The 13,837-nt window shown below is 33.3% G+C and overlaps 1 long non-coding RNA gene across 1 annotated transcript; it reads left to right on the top strand.

Annotated features, from left to right (window-relative positions):
• Nucleotides 1–7,923: 7,923 nt before the first annotated feature.
• Nucleotides 7,924–12,334, top strand: LOC106464126. The gene is made up of 3 exons (XR_001291103.2): nt 7,924–8,314; nt 10,690–10,872; nt 12,140–12,334. It is a non-coding gene; the product is annotated as an uncharacterized LOC106464126 (long non-coding RNA).
• Nucleotides 12,335–13,837: the final 1,503 nt, after the last annotated feature.

The following is a 13,837-nucleotide window of genomic DNA, read 5'->3' as shown; positions in this document are numbered from 1 at the left end:
ATAGTCACGTGGGTAGCACTTGTCATTATACGTAAATCCAGCATTTCATACTAAGTGAAAAACATTGGATTTAAGATTATAATACAGGACTTTAATTGGGTTGTTATTGGAAAGCATTTTAATGGAACATAGTCAGTCGAACAATTCACAAAACCAGTGAAAGGCAGGGGTCTAATGTACAGAAAGCAAGGTACGCACAGTGTTTTTATTCGTGATTAAATAAAGATTGTTTTTATTTTGTGCCAAACATCTCATCCAGTCTGTTTATTTCTTTGCTTAAACTTAACTTAGTTAAATTCAGAATTACTCTGTCATTTACTCTGGTGATCCTCACGTTATAAAACAGGCCTACCTCATACTCTTTATGGAAATCAATTTAACATCGGAATATAACAGAGTAGTTAGGAAGGAGATATTTTGGTGCCATGACCACAAGATTTTATTGTGAAATTTTCTGTTGTTTCTAACACTTGTATTGCCCTTATTGAACTCTTGTGTTATATGAGTTTAAAGGAATGCTTCTGAATTAAAAAATGGTGCTGCGTATCTGCTTGTTTGTTAATTTCTGGTATAAATTCTTTCTGAGGAACTTCAGCGATACAAGTCCTTTCTTAAATAAAACTAGTTTATTCTTTCTCGATACAACTTTGTAATGCACAGAATTTCCACAGTCACTTTAACTTAACTACTTTTATAAACACCTGCTATAATTCACAGCGATTCACATACTTTACTTACGGTGCCTACTGTTTGCTTGACTCAAATATCTATATCTATCTATCTATGCAATTCTGACTTTTTCGCTGGCTTTATTTGCTGGGCTTATATACTAAAAAAGAGGGTGTCTGGAACAAACTAGAGTTGCCAGGAAAATTCATGATCCTTCGAGAAACTCCAGCGTACATGCTCCTAGCGTTGCGTGATTTCTGCTGTCGTAAGAATGACATTTTTTGTAAGTAGCAATACTTGCGACCGAGAGGGAGAGTTTGTTGCTGAAAAGAGACAATTGTGGGAGAGAAGTGTTTAGCAGTAGTCCTCTCCTGAACATCTGACGTTTACAGATGATGTTAAGTTTCATGACATTTATCTCTCTGCAACTGCAGACTTAGAAAGATCAACCAATTTCTAGTGTACCCAGAAAGGTAAATATGGTATTACTGCTCAGGATCAATATTATTCCAATTAGAAGTATGGATGACTGAGTGTTGCTGAAGTGAAAAGGTATCTGTCAATTCTGAGACCATATAGAGTGATCTGTACAGGACTCCTAGGCCATTACAACACAACCCCAGATTTGGTCAAGACCAGTTGAGAAAGACTAGATGTGCTGCTGGATGATGAAATCCACCAGTCAGATCTCTTTCCCTAGCAGTTGAGACATTGAGCACCGATGTAAAATAAGCTATGAACCATGGGACAGTAGTGATCTTCTCTAAACTGGGGATTATCCTGAGAAAGCGAGTATGGATCACAAAGAAATCTGGGGTCACACAGAGCTTCAGGATTATCCTGAGAGGGCGAGTACAGATTACAAAGAAATCTGGGGTCACGCAGAGCTTCAGGATTATCCTTAGAGGGCGAGTACAGATTACAAAGAAATCTGGGGTTACGCAGATTTTCAGAATTATCTACTCAGAGAAAGTCATTGCTCTGCCACCCTGGACCAAGGAGTGACTACTTTTCCAAAATTCAAAGTCCCTAAGTACATCTACTACCCTGTAACCATGAAATTAACAGCATCTCAGTCAGGCTTTTGCCAAGAACCAACAAGTGAGAGACTTTTGTCAACACCACAACCAACTGTGAGGGAAGCTAAGCAGATTTCAAATCCAATCAAAAAACTTAAATTGGTTTTATTCTGAATACCTTCGTTATTTGTCATCCCTTGAAGATAGACCTAGTCACTCCAAGGGAGGAGGCTATATCTGTGAAACTGAACCTTATGCATAAATGTCGATAGTAGTGTCCCACAGTGGTGGAATCGGTGATGTCTCGAGGTTACAACCGCTTATGTTTGAATGAGAATGACCAATCATAGGCTAGTTACTCCAGGTAAGTGATATTATCGATTTAACTAAGTTATGTGGAATTTAGTCATCCTGGAACTTCATCTTGAATGAGTTGGTCACTTTGGAAATAAGTCTTGAGGGAGTATAACCAGCCTAATCAATTTATCTCCAGTAAAAGCAAATGTCCATTGTTTAAATGTGCTATATACACATTTAAAGAACATTTTGTTTTGTTGTGTATTACACATCCTGTCTACTGCATTTGTTTCTAAGCACAGACTCAGTTTTAGTGTAACTGAGATTTACTTTGTAATATATTTTGCTAAAACTTCCATTATATAGTGGATCTACACGACTTACTATTTTGGAATATTAGTTTTAACTGGAAATACCACAAATCATAGGGGAAAATGTTTCCCTCGTGCATTTTACTTACTGAATGGCCTCTAATTGTGTTGTGTGTTCAACAGGTTGCTGGAGTTCAGAGGAGTTTTTTTTCCATAAAGGACAAGAGGATTGTTCTTTACCACCAAATTTCCAACAAAACACTAAAAATGATACATACCAGAATAGCATGGGCCCCGGGGCAAACATCCTCACCAAGCCCCTTTTCTCTCTATTTTGTAACATCTTAAAAAACTTATTAAAAAGATCCTAAATTAGGACAGCAACAAGCTCATAAATGAGACAAAATCATAGCAGCAGCCGTTTTTAGCTCACAGTATAAGCGTAAAAACGTTAATAAAGTAACAATAAATATTTATTAAATCTGTAAAGTAACAAATATATGTTAATTATTATTTCAATCATTTTTAATGTATCAAGCGTCTATATGCAAAGAAAAACCAAAACTGTGCTTTACGTATAACTATGTTTCATTCGCCCGGACCCCTGGGCAGTTTCCCCCCATCTCAACGAGCCTGTACCAGAATACAATGTTCCATACGTTACTGACTATTCCAAATAACATTCACAGTGGAGAAAAACTCTAACTCATTCCAAATTGTACAAGTTTCTGAGCTACCACTTGGGATAGGCTCATCCTTCCCCAGGGGTCAGACACAGATTTTCTAACCATTACCATATCCAAGCTCTACCTAAGTAAAAGGATTAGTACATGGTTACAACTTGTGGTACAGGACAGTACCATGTGTTAAGTATCCCCTTAGATTACATATATATATTTTTTTTAATTTCATTTTTTTCTAGGCCAGGCATGGCCAGGTGTTAGGGCGCTCGACTCGCAATCTACGGGTCGCGGGTTCGAATCCCCGTCACACCAAACATGCTCGCCCTTTCAGCCGTGGTGGCGTTATAATGTGACGGCCAATTCCACTATTCGTTGGTAAAATAGTAGCCCAAGAGCTGCCTTCCCTCTAGTCTCACACTGCTAGCGCAGATAGCCCTCGTGTAGCTTTACGCGAAATTCGAAACAAACAAATAATTTTTTTCTTTTAATTTAGTTTTGATGCAAATAGTCACTCAAGTTTTTCCTTACTCCAGTGCGCATAGGACTCTGATCTACTAATTGTTGCCATTGAGAGCTGTTACTTCACTTGTGATTGTCTTTTCTGTTGGCAAATTGGGTAATAGTACGGGAACTCCATGCTCCTGTGCTGGAACACGCATGTGAAAAGTGCAGTGTATGAGCATCTTGGCTTTGTTTGTATTATTGTTTATAGTATATAAAGCTTGACCCTCTCCTGATTTTTGTACAGATGAATATTCTGTAAGACTTTAGAAAAGTTTTAACTTGGCACTTTTGATCATGTGTCAATTTTACTTATCTTTCACTTTTTTCCTTGTTTCTCTCCAACTTTATTTTTTATTTTAGCTTACAGGGAGGGCTCACGATGCACTAGTAAGAGAAATAGATATATTAAAGGTTTTTCCACAATTCTGTTACCAATTCAACACACAACAAACACTTGCCTTTATTTTGTGACTATGCATTGCTTGTCTCCAATCATATTTTGTTACATAAAGATTCTTGTTCTGTACTTTCTGTGTATTATTTCTTTTTATTTTCGCAAAGTTAGCGTTCAAAGAGAGACAGAGACCGATATTCTGTAACGTGAGATTCTTTATACATCTAGTTAGCGGTCCCTAAAGTGACGACTTTGCGAGAAATTCATGCACAGGGGAAGCCTTAAACTTTCCGATTTTCACTTCACTGGAATGTTTGAAGTGCATGTATGAGGACACTTTTAAAGTTTAAAGGTTTATTTGAATATGTCTATCTGACGATATATATTCTAAACTATAATATTTCAATCTTACACAATAAAAAACTGATAACGTTATAGTCTAAAAGTTTCTCTTTAATAATGATTTTTTAACGAATGTAGTGCGGCGAACGAAGTGAGATAACACGTATAAAATAAATTCAATACCTCATATCCAATCCAAAAATTTTCGTTCAGAAAGTGTTCCTCCTTTATCTTGATCGGCGTTGCATTTCATTTTCATTAAAGTACTTTCTAGATTTTTCAGTGTGCTCAATAATTTATTTTATTGCAATTATTCTATATAGGATGTACCTTAAAAAACACAATAGTTAAAATAGATGTAGGTACAGTGGTTTTCCTCACGCACGTTATACCTCAGAATGCTTTTATGTAACTGTCGTTTGTGTTTGTTATCTAGACCAGTGGTACTGAAATTTTACAAAGCCATGGAATCCACCTATGCTTAAAATTTATATACGTATAAATATTTCTTATTTTGTTTGCTTGTATGGATATCAACTGGCTCGTGATTTTTCAAAATATATTCGGTCCCTGCGGGTTAAAATTCAACACTGAAAAAAAAAAAATTGCTATTATCTGTTATCTTTGTGGGGGACCTCCTGATCATGGGTGTCCGGAGGGGGGGGGGACACCTGCTCTCGTGGAAAATGAGAAACATTTATTTAGTCATTCAGTATATATATATATATATATATATATGTGTGTGTGTGTGTGTATACTGAATGAATGCCACAGACTATCCTTTGTAGAATCCCAGGGTTTCACTAAACACAGTTTAGCAACCACTGACTAGCAAGCCAAACCTCACGCAAGAAGAAAATCCATGCATACTCAACCATAACCATAGCCCACCTTTAGGGAACAACCTTCCTGTATCCTTACTCATTGATTTCGGTCCCACACGCTTATACCCAACGATCCTACACTACTTGAAGTCTTCTACCTCTTTGACTCAACTACCATGATTGTAGCGAAGATGACGATTACGATCGTGCCTTTCCAAGCTTACAACTTCCCGACCGCAACTATCTTCTGAGACACTAACCTTCGTCTCCTCAACCATTGACTTTCTTTTACGTTCAGGCCTTATCTTGGGCACGGTCCAGGCATACTTTTTCGGCGCCTGGACCATGAAAGTGGGTTTTTTCGAGGCACTTCCGTTTCCCTCCACAGCCAAATTCTCCAGCTTTGGATTTATAGATCCCTACCCGCCCTGAAGGACCGACCTTATGTCCCACAGGGGCCGTTTGGTTTGTGAATTCTGGATCTCCCTTATTCAAGGCTCTCTATTCTCCTCTTGACTGATTGAAGCAGCTTCAGATCTGCCATCTCAACACAATATTCTTGAAGGTATTGCTATGGGCAATAATATTGCTGTCGTTGTGGCCTCTATTTTTATGCATTTCTTTAAACCATCATCTCTAGCTCAGTGGAATTTTCAAACTAATCTTGAACCAACTAGATGGTATTGACAATGTGTTCGGTATATGAACTCCTTTCTCTTTTGGAATTGGTTGAATTCCTTAATAATCAACACTGACATAATGCTCACATTTAATCTTGCCGATAATGTCCAGAAATCTATACTCTTTCTTGAAACCATGGTCACTATCCTGAACAGCAAACTTGTTACTTCGGTATATTCTAAACCACATGTTAATTAAACCTATTATTCTACATTATAACTCACACCAGCTACCAAACGAAGTGTCATTATCGGTCAACTTAATAAAATTGAGAAAATCTGCAACACCATGGGCGGTAAAACGCAAGCCAGGATCAAACTTCAAAAGCTACTGTTGTCCAATGGCTACCAAGAAATTTCACAATTTTGACTCACAAGGTATTAACAAATGACATCAAAAACTGAAACTACCAAATCAAGACACTGTTTCCTGGATTATGCCTTTCGTGAATGACCCTCTAACTACTCACCTTCGTCAAGCGATTAGAAGATCTGGTTTGAATATCAAAATCATACAAAAACCTGGTAGAAAACTGAACGCTATACTTACTCGTTCAGCCTTTAATAACGACAATACATGTAAATCCAAAAAAGTGTTTTGCAAAGACGAATGGCTTAGAGAAGTCCTGCACACTTAAAAACACTGTCCAGGTGAAGCCAGTCATTCAATACACGATCGTTTCAAATAACACATTCGTGCCACTGGAAATCTTGACAACAAAAAAGCTACTACTGAACATTACTTAAAAGAACATGGCACAATCAATATGACACTTTATACAATCAAAATGTTATAAACTTGTGAAAATGTTCTCGACAGAAAATATAAGGAATCACTTTTGATTCAATCCAGACGCCCTTCCATTAATAGGTACAATGCCTGGCCCCTTTAACATTTTATTATTATTATTAATAATTTTATCATTGAGGATTTTCTCTGTTTTTATGTTATTATTATCATTTTTATTATCAACAACTCAAAATTGTTCGATTACACTTGTATCACGTACACTTTTCCATTATATTGTTGTAGCTGTATTTTGTTTTCGGTTATCATAATTTAAAATCGGTTTGGTAACCTGTGACGTTTATAAACCTCCGGTACAAGTAATTAAACATTTTTTTTTTGAAGTTGTTTATTATCATCATTAAATAATGTTTCTATCCTTCAGTCAGCACTGAAAATGTTCAAAAATTGTAATAAATTCTGTTTAATCTGGTATGATATACTAATATATTACTTAGACTGTGACAATGGTACTATTTTCTCGGTGAGAAAAATCTTTCTTTTAGTTAATGTAGTAAATCGAAATTTTATAGACAGTTAAGAAGTTCTCATAGTATAGAAAAAAACAAATAGTATATTTAAATTTTTGTATCGGTATTTACATAACGTAGTGTTTTCCAAACTTTAAATAGCGGCACCCTCTCCCCCATACACACACACATTAAAATAATTTCGCAAGTAATAACAGTAGAATGAACATTTTCTTTAGATGTTTTTAATATTATTTTGAAATAAAAAAAGCTTGTAAGGAGTTTGTAAATGCGAGAACAAAACAAAAGCTTTGAAATCAAAGTGATAATTTTGTTATGTTATCGTTGTATCCAACTCTTCTGTTTCTTCCGTCGTTATTTTTGGGCTCTCTTGCCAAACCCCTCCCTCACCACTAGTTCGATCCTCCCCAGAGGAACGCGCATCACAATTTGGAAAACACTGACATAATAGTGACGGCATACTACTGCAGAATATCATGCAATATATTTCATTACTCATACTCTTTTTACAAGCCAAATGCTGATAATTTCGTATGTTCTTTATATCAAATTTCAACTCGTTTCGTAAAAAAATGCTTTACCTTGACGAATGGCAAGTAGATAAAGTGAAAATTAAACATTTTTTTTAACTGTCTGGTTTAGGTTGTTCCCCCCTCACTAGGTGCTCTATATTTTAATTGTATCGAACTGAAAATAGTAGTAGTGTTTTACTACACTGTTTTAATTACAAATATGTAGTTTAATCAAATTGTAATGTTATATATGTGAATATATGCTAATTTGTCAGATAAATTGAAAGAAATCAAAATCGTTTACAAAGTAACAAATAATAATAATAAAAGTCATATTTTAGCCCAATGGTTCCTATTTTTTTTATACTGCGGGACTCAGTCAGACCTTTGAAATTGAGCCAGCGGTTTACTCCTGACACATATAATTTGTTAAAAAAGATTAATAGTGGTTTGTATTAATAAAAAGGTAAATCCAAAGAAATTATTCAAGGGTTAATGAACAGTACGCGAACGTTGAGTTCTGGCTAGTGAAATGCTGTAGTAATTTACCGAAACTAGCCTCCACTTTTGTATTTAGTCGTACTCGTAAGGTTTAACTTTAAGTTTTTATTATTTTTCAAAGTTTCTTGCGTACTACAAGTGGAGCGCGTACCACAGGTTGGAAACCTAAGCTAAAGTAATAATTATTACTACTAGTACGAATATTAATACAGAAGCATTATAAACTATGGTATAAAGTTACAACCTATCGAACCTATATTTATATATTTGGAAGAAAAAAGTACCGGACCTTAGCCTAGGGTAAGTTATACAACATTCTAATTTTAAAGCATGTCATGGTCGCATGTTAATTTTATTTTTAATTTTATACCGACCCTTGATTAAGTAGTAGTAGTAGTGCTACTAGTAGTAATTTATGGTACAATACGAATTTAACAGAGATGTTTTAAGCTTCTTTAGAGATAACACGAAGTTCTGTTATTGTTAAATATACAAGTGCCGGTATATAGGCCTAACTAGGCCTAGAGTAGACCTAACATTAACATAACAATACATCTGTTCCCAACTCGTAGTTTCATTTAAGTTTTAATAATAACAAATAATACAAAGTAAAGGCTAAACTAGACCATCTTCTACTGTGTGTGCTAGTAATAGTACTGCAGTCTTATCTTTGTTTTAAAAAGTAGATAAAGATAAGACTTGTAATTGTATATCCTGGAACCGTCAGTCTAGGATACCGTTAACAACATGTGATGTTACCTGTAAAAGCCTAACAATCACATATTCTACTTAAACTTTTAAATTATTTGTAATAGTGAAGTTCAGGCTACTTTGTTGGCCTATCTGACAGAATGAATAAATCATTCTGTCCTATTGTCTTTAATCTTGTGGGTCTCACTAATTAGCACTGAGAAGTTTCAAGACAATTATTTTTTGTAAAAAGTCAGTTACAATTTATATGAGAAAGTAGTACTAGTAGCTTTAAAACAATCAGATTTATGAAAAACTGAAATACTTGACATACTTAAGGATATGAAGCTGTAGCAAAGCAAAGTTCAATAATTGTATTTGTCCAACTAAATGCTATCAGGAGTTGTTAAAGAAACATCAAAAATGTTCAATTACAAAAGCAACAGCCCATTGGGCTTTTTTTTTTTTGTCTTTGAATACTTCATGTCCATTATGGAAAGAATACTGATGTTTAAATAGAGTTGGAACTAATGTTATTTGCTAATCAATTAATTTACAGTTTCATTAATTGATTACATTCAATTAATTAATTGATAGTGTTCCTCAAATTGTGGTACTTACAAGTTGAAAAATATTGATGATGGGTACTTGGCCAGTTCCTTTTCCCTCTAGTTAGCTATTCACTACCAACAACAATAAAAAGAACAACCGTTGTGCTCCCGTTTATTAGTTGTTTTTTTTTAAGTATTATCTATCAGTGATTTCCCACATTTTAACAACATTGCTTTGTTCTAACAACAACCAATTAAACTTTTTGTAGTTCAATTGGTCTCGGAACACTGCTATGAACCAGTGGTCTTACGGTCAAAAACCAGTCACACCATGCTTGCTTGTCAACCACATGTATTTGAGATCATTGTAAGTTGCTAAGAAGGGTCTCGTGCTTCATTGTTGGTTTGAGAGTCAGTTGTCTGATTCTTAAATTGAACTCTGGTTATTTCATGAATTGCTAAGTCCATTCAGGTCTCTTACAGCAGTGAAGTTAATAATTGTCAAGCTTATATTGTCTAGACTCGACATATAATGAGAACTATTACATTCATTTAAAACTTGGAAGAATGAAAATAAATTATTTTAAGTTAATAAAACAAACAAAGAAATGTGCTAAAGGCCCATTGACTAGGTATTTAAATATTAGAATGACATGAATTTGGTTGTTTTTAATTTGTCTTCATGTACTGATCTATCTCTACCACATTTGTACAGTATATTGTACAGGGTGTCCTAAATGTATATTCCCATAGTCTGAATGACAATACACATTTATAGGATATACTCAAAATTAATCCAGTCCTGAAGGCATTAAAATACAGTCCAGTTCCACATATTCAGCAGTGCTCAAAATTCACAAAGGAACAAGAAAATCAACAATATTCAGTAATTTCCTCAGTGTTACAAAGCCAACTAACTTTTCACGTGTGTATATATACCATGTATGGCCGTTTACTAAATATTCCACTTCAACAGAATTAATTCCAACTGGCATCAGCATAGACTTGGTACATAAAAAGCTATATCTGATACTCGTGAGTTTACCAAAAATATCATAAAAGGATTTTTGTTATTGACTGTTACTAAATGACTGATAATATAAGGATTGTGTGTAAGGCATACTTGTTAACTATTTCAACAAGTGGATATTAACCTATGAATGGTGGTAAATTTTTTAAACACAACAGCAAAGAACCTTGTATTGTAATGTTGTTGTTTTTATTCCATTTTAAATACACGTACCTAATGGAGTAATTGTGCAGGGCTTTTATATGTATGTATTTCTAAAGTATCTTCTCCTTATGTCCAATTTTGTTTCATTGCTGTATTGTTACTAGTTACAAAACATGATTTAAATAACAGTATTAAATATGATGTATTTAAGTATCTGTGGTCTTTTGTTTTACTCTGTCATTTTTTTAAATGTATTCCAGTTCTTGTAACTCTGGGATACCGCCACATAATTCTAAGTGAAAGTGTTTGGTGAGAAAAGAGCATACGCCGTGTGACACGTCTCTACGATAAAGAAATGTGCCTATGTGAAACTCATTGTTAAAGAATACATTGTTTGATCACTGCATTGCTTGTTTAACATTTACTGCAAACAGATTTAAACAGTAAGTGTCTAAAATAAATATGCAAAAGAATTTTGTAAGAATGAGCATTTTATCCAGCTTAAAATAGGACTAAAAATTAGCTTTACTTTTAAAGTGGCCTTACAATTTGTTCAAAGATTTTTCACCAATGTATACAATCGGGTAATATGTTTGCCCTTTAAATTCACTAAAATTTCCATCAGTAAAATCAAACATGAAAGTTAATGATCTATGTCATATGAATAAGGTTTTCTTAATATATTAGATATATGTGTGTTAGTTTGCTTTCAGAAAATCCATTATTATAGTTTTTATTTCAATCTAAAAGTCAACATTTTTTAGAGAGACTGTTCATTTTAGGCATTAGGGGAATATTTTGAAATGTTTCCTCTTAGTTTCATTTGTTCTTTTAGAGTCATTGATCATTTTCAAAATGATTTTTCAAGTACTGGGAAATAATGGGACAGATCAAAAAAAGGTTTTTGGTTGTTCAATACCTTCAGCAGGCCAGTAGCCTGGTTTTAAAATCTGTATAAAGCTCCACAAATGTGCCTTTAAACTATTAACATACAGCTTGTACATGTATAAGTATTTTCATAAATTTTTGTTCCTGAATTGGTGTGAAAATAATTGTTTGGTTTTGTGAACATGCAATTTTTTGGAAATATAGCAAAGTTTTTTTATTTTGTATAAGAAATATGAAATGTCTGTTGTATTGTGAATATTGGAATAAAAATGTATCGAGAAGCTCAAATTTCTTGAAATTTATAGCCAACTCTGTAAAAGTTTATTTTAATCGTGGGTATTTTAGTGTATGTCTATAATTATAATTAATAAAAGCAGGTTAAGTGGCACGTTAGTTGTGTCATGAAGTAAAATAAAAGTTCAATATTTCAGTACAACATCATCTTCATTAGTCTAATCATAAAAAGTTTTGTTTATGTCCTGAATACAAATTATTGGCAACTTGCCTTCTTTAAAACTTTACTAAACAAATAATACCCACTTTAGCAATGTAAATTTTTGTTCTAAATTAGGTATATGTTTGTGATGGTAAAGGGTTGAGCTTTCTCTTCATTCTTTTACTCTTCTATCTCGTTAAATGTTTTGACACATGTGCTTCATATTGATATGTTGTTGGTAATCAGAGTTTGAGTGGTATCCCCTTTTAATAAAAAAATGTTGTTGGGTTGTATTATTTGCAAGTTTCTCACTTCGTATATTAATACACACGTATATTTACAAGATGTTATTGATGATTCTTCTTCTGTCTTATTGGTTTGAACAGATTCTTCAAGAGCTGAAAAATCATCATTATCTGACAGACCTAGATGTTTATATTGTGGTAAACCATTTTTCAGTAAACAGACGTTGGAACGCCATATGGAGCAACACAAAATAAGTAGGAAACGTTATCGCTGCAACATATGTTCAAAAGATTACTCTTGTGTCACTGCATGGTATCACCACAGGAAAACTCATGAAGAATTATGTATGTTTAAATGTCAGCTCTGTACAAAGAGCTTCATGCTAGAAACAGCTTTTAAAAAACATTATATGAAGAAGCATGGAAATTACATGGTTTAGTCAAGACAACAATATTCAACTAGGGAAACCATGTGTGAAAACAGACAGTATTTTTAAAACTGGATGAATGTACCAGTGTTTATCCTGCTGATTACGACACATTGTTACTTGTAATTGTTGTTCATTATAAAGTGGCTATTATTGAAATATTTATATAATTTTTTTTTCTTTTAAGTATAACTAATAAGTAACAATTATTAAACAAAACTATAACATTCAGTTAGTTAAAACTAGTCCTGTCATTTACTTTTACATACACTTGTAAAACAAATTCATAAATATTGTAAAGTTAAAAAAAGAAAACAAATTCACTAATTACTTTGATAACTATGTTATAATGTGATGACATTACTGACTAAGAGTCTGGTTGAAAAGCCTATAAAGGTCTTGTGTTTTAATCATTAATTTATAATGTATCCAGAACTTTTGGTGCAGTTTGTAATAAACTGTTTTGGAGGAGCTTCTGATAATTTACAATTTAAAAATAAACTTGACTTTAATGTAAAATTGTACATGTAAAGAGACAATGGTGTAAAATATTTGTATCATATTATTTATTTAATCAGTTTTTCTCATTAGTGTGTGCCGAGAAGTTTGTAGCTTCCGATTTGTTAAAATATTGATGGAATAAAATGAAAAGACATGTATTATTACATGATGAAACTCATTTGAGACACTTGTAAAATTTAAAACAAATATGACAAGCAGTTGAGAAAGTTATATAAAATGACATGTTTAGGTCCTGTGGTACATCATTTAGAATGTTATTAATTATTATATCTTGTGTGAGCTGTATCTACGATTAAGAATTTTAGAGTTCATAAAGATGAAATGAAAACATTACATGATACATGTTTGTTTATAAAGTGATAACTTTACAGGTCAAATTAATGTCAACATTTAACCTTTAGTGATGCATATTTGTTTGTAAGGTAACAACCTGTCTTCGCAGATCAAATGACTTTCATATCTCGTACTGTAATTGGTGTGGAAATGTTTTGACTTTACTACGACTGTGTAAACGTGTGTAAGAAAATTAGAAATCAATCGTGTCGGAAAAGTTTCAGTGATATATTGGGCAAAATATTTACTTTTATTTGTACATTTTTTGGAAGTAATATTCCTTTCTATATTATATGCAAATTTTTAAATGTAAAGTTGTAGGGTATCAAACAAATTGATGCAAAAGTAAATATTTAAAAGCACTTGTTTCGGTTAGCATTTTTAAAATATGTATAGAATAACAGTAAACTTACTTCATCTATAATCATGCTAAGCTTTCTTTTTTATCCATTTTGTAAAATGAACTGTACATTAAAAAATAACTGTTTTAGTAGTTTTTGACTACTGTTTTTTCAACATATACCTGTAATTAGTCTGAATAAGAATGTGTTAGTAT

The sequence above is a fragment of the Limulus polyphemus genome, unplaced genomic scaffold (genome assembly GCF_000517525.1).
Source record: "Limulus polyphemus unplaced genomic scaffold, Limulus_polyphemus-2.1.2 Scaffold1565, whole genome shotgun sequence".
Classification (NCBI taxonomy): domain Eukaryota; kingdom Metazoa; phylum Arthropoda; class Merostomata; order Xiphosura; family Limulidae; genus Limulus; species Limulus polyphemus.
Note: the sequence above shows the minus strand (reverse complement) of the source record. Positions and strands in the feature narration are given on the sequence as shown.